The sequence below is a fragment of the Haliotis rufescens genome, unplaced genomic scaffold (genome assembly GCF_023055435.1).
Source record: "Haliotis rufescens isolate VD_foot unplaced genomic scaffold, xgHalRufe1.0.p SCAF_12, whole genome shotgun sequence".
Taxonomy (NCBI): Eukaryota; Metazoa; Mollusca; class Gastropoda; order Lepetellida; family Haliotidae; genus Haliotis; species Haliotis rufescens.
The window spans coordinates 10,071,660-10,081,028 of record NW_025963802.1 but is presented as its reverse complement, the minus strand read 5'-3'; positions in this window follow the sequence as shown (position 1 = coordinate 10,081,028).

The window sequence follows — 9,369 nt, the reverse complement described above, 5'->3', positions numbered from 1 at the left end:
GGGCTCCCGAATTTTGGCTTCACTCATTGGTGTTTTGTTTTTTTGTAACAATAATAATCGAACTTGGACCAGACAATCCAACTGTTGCTACAATGAGTATCGTACTACGCAACTGGGACACGACGACATGCATCAACCAAGTCAGTGAGCTTGACCACCCGATCCCGTGTGTCGCCTCATGCAAGCATGGTTTGCTGAAGACCTGTTCTAACCCGGATCTTTACGGGTATTGACACATTGTACCCATGTGGGAATGGAACCTGGAAGCAGTATTGGCAAGATTTGGTAACGAAATGCTTTTTAAGTTTCTCAGATTCGCATCTTCCGAAGGTTTGATAAAAACACAAATATAAATTAAAACCAAGACGGCACATTGCTATCCATAAAGTCAACACGTTTATACAAACTCAAGAGGACATTGCTTTGGGAAATGTGACACTCCCAACAAGTTTCATTAAAGTTATTCCGATCCATCACTGTTTTATCTCTCCCATTGCTGGCTACTAATCTTTGCTAATTACCTATTTTACATGGACTAAATGTCTCACTTTCAAATAAGACAATAACTTCATGGCCTAGATTTATGCTGCATGGTCTCCTTTTAATTTCGATCACATTCTTAATCTTTGCAACTTGTGATGGTGATATTTTCATTCATTTTTGTAGGTTTGTTTCCACATATTGATACAATGCGGGTAACACATTTTTAACACCCATTGTTGGAATATTTCACTTAGCAAGGTAAAGAGTAAAAACGACTTTATTATTTTACTATAACTTGAGATAACAGACACTGAAGGAATGAGAAAATGTCTATAATAATAATATGGAATAATGCATTGGGGTTAATGTTTCCTGTTTCCTATATCTAGGTCTGCATGTAGTGAACCTGTAGTGTGTTACATAACATACACAACTGTGTTAAATATCTTTGCTGATCTTTGGCCCAGATTGTACATGGTAGTTATATGTAGGAAATACCTTTACAATAGCAAACACAACATCAAAAGCATCTATCAAAATATTGCAGGAAATGTTTTCCCGTGTCTGGTACTGAGACTCTCCTCGGGCTTATAGTACATGATCTGGCGTGACCGTTCTTACGTCACTTCTGACATTATACTGACGTCACTTGTAACCTTCCGAACCATCTGTCTGTAAGAGTATATTGATAAAGACATAAAGCAATTGGCATTTTCCGGTAATATGATTGAGGGGTGCCAGCTTTTTATGAAACAGCTTCTGTGACGAAAATCATTTGCTCATAAACTTGGCAGTTACGAGAAAAGGACTCATACCTCTTTCATTTCGCTCATTTGTTATGACAGTTTATGTACACATCTTATCGGCCCCAGGGGCAGCCCAGTTTCCTTCCGACCTACCTCGGGGCCTTATTTTATTAACGTAACGCCGTTTCCGTTAATACATTGCTTAACATACTGATATTGCACGATATTCCGAGTGAGTGAGGTGGGTTTTACGACTCTTTGACCATTGTTCAAGCCATACTGCGAGAGACAAAGAATTAGTTTCACACATTCTACCGATGTCGGGGGTTGAACCCTGGTGTTCGGAATGCATATGGCGAGCCATCGTTATATAACCTAGCCCCAAGACCCTCACCCTGATTTAGTGCAACATACCATCGGTTTTATTACAGAAGCCTTTTAGTTAGCATCACCATGTGTATATGTATATATAGTCCCCTAAGGCCGACTAGAGGAAGAATGATTCTGCGGCAGTGCAACTTAATCATCCTATGAACTTTCGACCATGGATCGAACAAACCAGCTTGAACAAGATATTCTTCACTTTGTTCCTTTTTTATATGCATTTTTGCGTATGTCCTTACTTCTGTCATTATATTATTCGTATTTATAGATCTATTGCTACAGGTATAAGTTTACCATTGCGAATTTCGTTAACGAATATGTAGAGTTTAAAAATATAAAAATATTATTACTAGTATGTTATTCGTTTGTGTTCAAATATTCCTTTGCGGTTACTGTATCTTTTGCTTATGTGCATGTATTCTTTAACCGTTACTATATCATTTGCTTATGTGCATGTATTCTTTAACCTTTATTATATTATTTGCTTATGTGTATGTACTGTTTAACCGTTACTATATATATTATCATCTGTTTTTATGCATGTAATATTTTGCCGTTACTATATCATTTGTTTATATGCATGTATTATTTTGCTGTTACTATATTATTTGTTTACATGCATGTATTATTTGGCCGTTACTATATCATTTGTTCATGTGCATGTGCTATTTGTCGTTACTATATCATTTGTCGTGGAGGACATTTCCACATTTGACGCATCAGTGACAAAAATGACGTCCGATGCATATCCTATTTTAACTATTTTCCTGTGTTTTTCAGGTGAACAATTGACTTGACTTTGCATGTATTTTTGACGGGTGCTACCTGTGGAGCAGGATACGCTCATCTTTTCGCGAACACCCAGTATCATCACTATTTGATAGTGATTTTATAAACACATATTCATGATATAGTCGGAAGCGTACTATCGACTCATGGATATGGGAAGGGTTTTGTCGCTTTTATTTATATCCTTTGTTTATGTGCACATATTCTTTAACCGTTATTATATTATTTGTAAATGTGCATATATTCTGTTGCCGTTATTATATACTTGTTTACGTTCATATTTGTTTATGTGGATGTATTCGTTTGCCGTTACTATATCACCGTTATTATATTATTTGTTTACGTTCATGTATTCGTTTGCCGTTACTATATCACTTATATATGTGCCTGTATTCGTTTGCCGTTACTATATCACCGTTATTATACTATTTGTTTAGGTTCATGTATTCGTTTGCCGTTACTGTGTCACTTATAGATGTGCATGTATTCGTTTGCCGTTACTATATCACCGTTATTATATTATTTGTTTAGGTTCATGTATTCGTTTGCCGTTACTATATCACTTATAGATGTGCCTGTATTCGTTTGCCGTTACTATATCACCGTTATTATATTATTTGTTTAGGTTCATGTATTCGTTTGCCGTTACTATATTACTTGTTTATGTGCATGTATTCTTTAACCGTCACTCTATTATTCGTTTATGTTAATGTATTCTGTAGCAATTACTATGTCATTTGCGGTTATCATTATGTACAAGTAATTACATTCTTACTCCATTACTACTCTGTTCGTTTGTGTCTATGTCCTCATTAATAATTAATAACGTAACAACCATGACGAGGCTGCCTCTGTCGCCTTGTGGATAGAGCGTCTGCCCGGAGAGCGAAAGGTTGGCGTTTCGATCCCCGGTCGCGTGTTACCAAAATACGTTCAAAGAAGATACTTATTGTTACCCTGCCTGGCGCCCCACAAGATCGGCTCCCAGTCAGTCTCTCAGTGCAATAATCTTGAACGCGACGTTAATAAAGCGACAAAACCTCTAATATAAATCTCTGCATAAAGCAGAGTCGATTGTACGATTGTACTATATCACGAGCAACGTGTTTATAAATCACTATCAAATAGTGACGATATCACGTGTTAAACCCTTTTCACCTCACCTCACCTCACCTCACCTCACCTCACTCACTCATTAATCCCGATGAAATTCACCATTTTATTTCAGGAACACACAGTGAATGAAATAATTTCTTTCAGGAACACATTGAATGAAATAAAATATCACGCAGTTAACATGTTTGACATGTGTGCACTCAGGAAAGACAGGCTTTTAGCCTATGTGTAAGTGGTTTTGGACATGCTACCTTTAAGACTATCCTTATCACTATGTACACGCGCCTTTGTTGTATCAAGGACTTAGGTCAGACGTTTAAATATCACTCGTTGAGGTTATCAAGTAAATATTTAAATTAACGATCCATTTGAGGATATCCGTTTGACATGGCTATGGGCGATGCCATTGTTTACAATCAGATTTTCTTTCATACAGCTTCCATATTGTCAGATCATCAAGCTACTACACTTACCCTCACACTCAAAACATTAAAACCCCGTCTTCCGTTTCTCTTTGACCCATTTCTTCGAAAATAGCCCACAGAGATTTCGTTAAAAAGAAAATGCGCATTTTCTTCAAGGTGAAGGTTACTGCAATACCTCACCTGTGCAATGGATGTTTAAATGTCAAGGGCGTTTGTTGTTGTAAACACTCGGGATCTTGGTTTCTGGAAAGCTTCTATTTATTGTTCGCTACTCGAAGTGTTTACATTGCGTCAGCGTTCCTACTGACCTATATAACTGCGTCCTTGCTGTGTGTTTAAATATACCAAGAAGGCCCTGATACCTTTTTATGTAGTCTACTTTTTATGTTATTTTTGCGCTGTATAAAGCTGCATTATCGTTTTTTATAACTTCCAATCGTCTATTTTGATGCATTATATTGCAATGTATTTCGATGTTTCACAAACATATGTGCTTGCTAATTGATAGAAATGGATCGTGCTTTTCTACCTTGACAAAATATATGATTATACTATATGTGAATAAAGCCAATATCCAATAGAAGTCGATTGTACGATTCCGACTATATCATGAACGTGTTTATGAATCACTATCAAAATGTAATGATACCAGGCGTTCACGAAAAGGTGAGCGTATCCTGCCAAAGGGGTGGCACCCGTCACAAATACACGCAAGGCAAGTCAATTGTTCACCTAAAAATATGGGAACATATGGTACAAGTCAAAATAGGGAATTGCATCGGACATCATGAAGCTTCCCTAATTCTAAAATTATAATCATAAGGGTTTTTTTTCGTTTTTTTAATAGGCATATCCTTGAAGTTATCTGATTACAAAGTAGAAAGAGGTGAGGTTAAATGGGGTTTAACGTCGCGTTCAAGATTGTTGCCCTTAAATAGCGACGTGCATGCATGTGTGTGCGTGCGTGCGTGCGTGCGTGCGTGCGTGCGTGCGTGTGTGTGTCTGCTTGTACTAGTCCGGACTAATGCCGTTGTTATAGTGCTCGCCCATGGATATACCATGCCGCAGTTTTAACATACCCCACTCAGACGAGTCCTTTTTTAAACCTTTTGACGCCGAGTCAAAACAGGGTCAAAACAATCTTCTAACCTCTTTTGGTATGACGCGACCAGGGATCAAACCGCCAACCTTCCCCTCTCCAGGCGAACGTTCTACCACTAGACGGCGGTCCAAAGTCGATGAATAGTTTATGTATGCCACCTCATATTGGTGTGTGATAAGACTTTATTATATGGTAGTTCACATTACATGACATACATATAGACTGAGATGTAAATATTATATAAGCTCAACGATGTATCAAAATAATACATACAACAAAGAATTGATTATGACTGTGTTTATCACATGATTGATCATTATAATATTTCTTAAACAATTCTGAAATTATGTTAAAATCCAATCAGCAAAATTCGAACTTCAATTTGTGATGATGGTTCTTCAAAATAGACACGGTGTCTGTGTTGAAGCCCACGCAACAGCTTCATAGTCAAGATTTGACAACAACTTTTTTAATAGACCTGAAATTGACATTAACTTTTTTTCAAATTATGACATTTATTTATTTTCTGACGAATTTATTGACATAATGAAACACTCAACTCCAAAAATTGCTCAACAAATTGTGACTCATATCAGGTGCATTCAAATCAGGTTCACGTGACATGTGGAAAACATTGCATCAGCTTTGAGTTTAAGGGTTTGACCTACTTAACCATACACTAGGCCAGTGTTTGTAAACATATGAAGGTTGTAAATATCCCCTACAAGTTCCCTTACAGTGGCTTATCTGAATGTATAAGCAAACAAGTTTTAATCAGATTGGACTGGAGCTAGCAAATGTACATGTATTCTACCTGAATCTTATCGTTAAACATGTTGAAGGTCAGAAGACATGGCTATCCGACGACATTATCGATGGATGATAGGTGTGGGTTAAATATGAATAGGTCCAATCAATATATATATATACATGGATGTAAATAAGTCACAATTGTAAGGAACACATATATCCAAGACTGCACTTCAATACATATAATTGAAATGATGGATTTTTTTTGACAGTTACGTTTTAGTAGGTACGTGTGCGCATAAAATGCGCGTTTTTATTACATAATAACACACTTACTCACTCACTTACACACACATAAATACACATTGTAGAAAGAATGTACTACTCAACTTTTTTTAGGAATGATCACATAATGTCAATCTATTTCAGGGGGCACGGGTGGCCCAGTCTTCTAAGGCGCCGCGATTCGCTGTGCAGAGTTGCGTCCCTTGAACACGCCAGAAACCTTTGATTTCGAATCCCGGTTCGCCCCGATTATGTTTCTAGGTTTGTCAGCACCATACCCGTGCTCGTGGGTTTCACCGAAGTGGTAAACGTCTGAGACCTGCATCACTTCGGGCTTTCCTCCCACATTAAGCTGACAAGCCGTGATATAACGGGAATACTGTTAAAAGCGGCGTAAAACCAAACTCACTCACTCAATCTATTTAAATTTCCATGTAATGAAGAACAATTTTGTTTATCATGGAAAGATAAAATAATATCCTTATCAAAAGTGGAGAAGTAAATGATACTAGTATATTATAACTACAACACGTATTACTAAGGATTTTAACGCAACAATAAATAGTTTAGTCTTTTAATGTTTGTAGCCAACTTATACCTTACCATGACTGATTTCAAACAAGAAACAAATAAATAACTGTCCAAGAGGGATTTTATCGAAAAAGTAAATTGTCCCCGAAAATTCGCGAAAACATTCTTATGCTTCAGATTAACTACAGAAAGGCAATTGCCTACCACACAATTACATTGTTTTCTTGAATGATATCAGTTTCAAGTATCTGGTTTTATACCTGTAGCTGGAAAATATCTAATCTTGGCACATGTTACGCTCACATGTGACGCTGATAAGTGTCGTGTCACCATTAGGAGTATGACATGCGCGGCTGGCCCAGTCGTCTAATGCGTCTCATTCTTCTGTGTGGAGTTACGTCACTTAGGCGTGCCAGGATCCTAGGAACGTGGGGTTGGATGCAAGATTCGCCCAAATTATGATTGTCAGCTGTACAACTGCTCGTTGATTTCACACAAAAAAGTGGCAACGCCTCAGACCAGTATCACTTTGTGCTTTCCTACCACATTACTGACACGGGATATAAAGGAGTGAGTGAGTGAGTGAGTGAGTGAGTGAGTGAGTGAGTGAGTGAGTGAGTGAGTGAGTGAGTGAGTGAGTGAGTGAGTGAGTGAGTGAGTGAGTGAGTGAGTGAGTGAGTGAGTATGGTCTTACGCCGCTTTTAGCAATATTCCAGCAATATCACGGCGGGGGACACCAGAAATGTGCTTCACACATTGTACCTATGTCGGGAATCGAACCCGGGTCTTCGGCGTGACGAGCGCTTTAACCAGTAGGCTACCCGACCGCCCCAGGGGGATATAAAGGAAACCTTTATCGGCATTAAAGCCAACTCACCAAATGGACTTGTCTAAAATGCACATATTTGACGCTTGAGGTTTACGGAAGAACAGTTAAATATCACTATTACCCTGTTTAATTTACAGATGGTATGGCGCAATTATCAGATTGTCACTGGGGCCACTGACAGTCTCGCTATTGCTAATGTACATCTCTGATCGAATTCCAGATTCGCCCTGATTATGTTTCTAGGTTCGGCGACACCTTAACCAAACACGTGGGTTTTCAGAGTCATACGAAATGCCTGCTGAAAGATGTCTACGATTCGGACTGTATCATAATCATGTGTCAGATGATGCTGATCAGATAGTGATGGTATCAGGTGTTCGCGAACAGGTGAGCGTATCCTGGACCATCTGTCGCATCCGTCACAAAAGCATGCAATGGCAAATCAAGCATTCACATCAACAATCACGCACAGGAACATATGGGACAAATCAAAATAGGGAATTGTATCGGATTGTGTCAAAATTAGAAAACCATGATAAACTACACAAGCATTTCATCGACGTGGGTCGTATTATATTCTACAATGAAATGTTTTGTAATTCAACGTATACACATGTCAAACGGTCAATTAAATTATATCTGAGCCAAACCCTACATAGCTCTTCTTTTGCGTGTTGGGCGGTGGGGTAGCCTAGTGGTTAAAGCGTTCGCTCGTCACGCTGAAGACCCGGGTTCGATTCCCGACATGGGTACAATGTGTGAAACCAATTTCTGGTGTCCCCCGCCATGACATTGCTGGAATATTGCTAAATGCGGCGTAAAACCAAACTCACTCACTCACTCCTTTGCGTGTTTTCTTTTTTTTCGCTCTTTTGTGAGTGTGTTTTGTTCTTGAGTGAGTGGCTAATCTATCTGGGTTTGTACTTGTCTAGGTTTCCATAACCTTCTGTGTCCAAATTCTAGGTGGACTGATATTCAACTGATGGGGTCAGTGCGATTTCTTTTCCCTTTCTCTTACATACATACTCAGCGTCATTATTGAAGGGTCGAGTAGTGAGTGAGTGAGTGAGTGAGTGAGTGAGTGAGTGAGTGAGTGAGTGAGTGAGTGAGTGGGTGGGTGGGTGGGTGGGTGGGTGGGTGGGTGGGTGGGTGAGTGAGTGAGTGAGTGAGTGAGTGAGTGAGTGAGTGAGTGAGTGAGTGAGTGAGTGAGTGAGTTTGGTTTAACGCCGCTTTTAACTGTATTCCAGTTATATCACGGCGTGTCGGATTAATGTGGGAGGAAAGCCTGAAGTGATGCTGCTCTCAGACGTTTACCACTTCGGTGAAACCCACGAGCACGGGTATGGTGCTGACAGACCTAGAAACATAATCGGGGCGAACCGGGATTCGAACCCACAATCATAGGTTTCTGGCGTGCCCAAGGGACGCAACTCTGCACAGCGAATCGCAGCGCCTTAGACGACTGTGCCACCCGTGACTAGGATGTAAGGTGACAAACATGAACATATGCAACAAGCGTCAGTAGGTCTGACAAGGTTAACGATGACAACAGTTGAAGAACATGTTCTTTATGCCTATGTCACACTGATTGTATACTTTTGTGAAATTGCAACAAAATGACAACGACTTTTAAAAACAATGAAAAGTGCAAGATTGAAAGTGATGGAAAAAGCTACCCAAAACACACGCCTGAGCGCACTCAGCCCATTCCCGTTCAATACAAGGCAATTATCAGTCACTGTGGGTATAATATGGTTCATTCCAGATGCAACTGAACTGCACTCTTGGAAGTTGAAAATGCGACGTTTAACACTTATTATCTGCGTTACCTCTTAGTATATGTCAATAAAACAATACTAAACGTTTAAAAGAGAGTTCATATTCAACATGCAGCTTGGACTATAAATTATTGATTGCAAGGTGTGACCA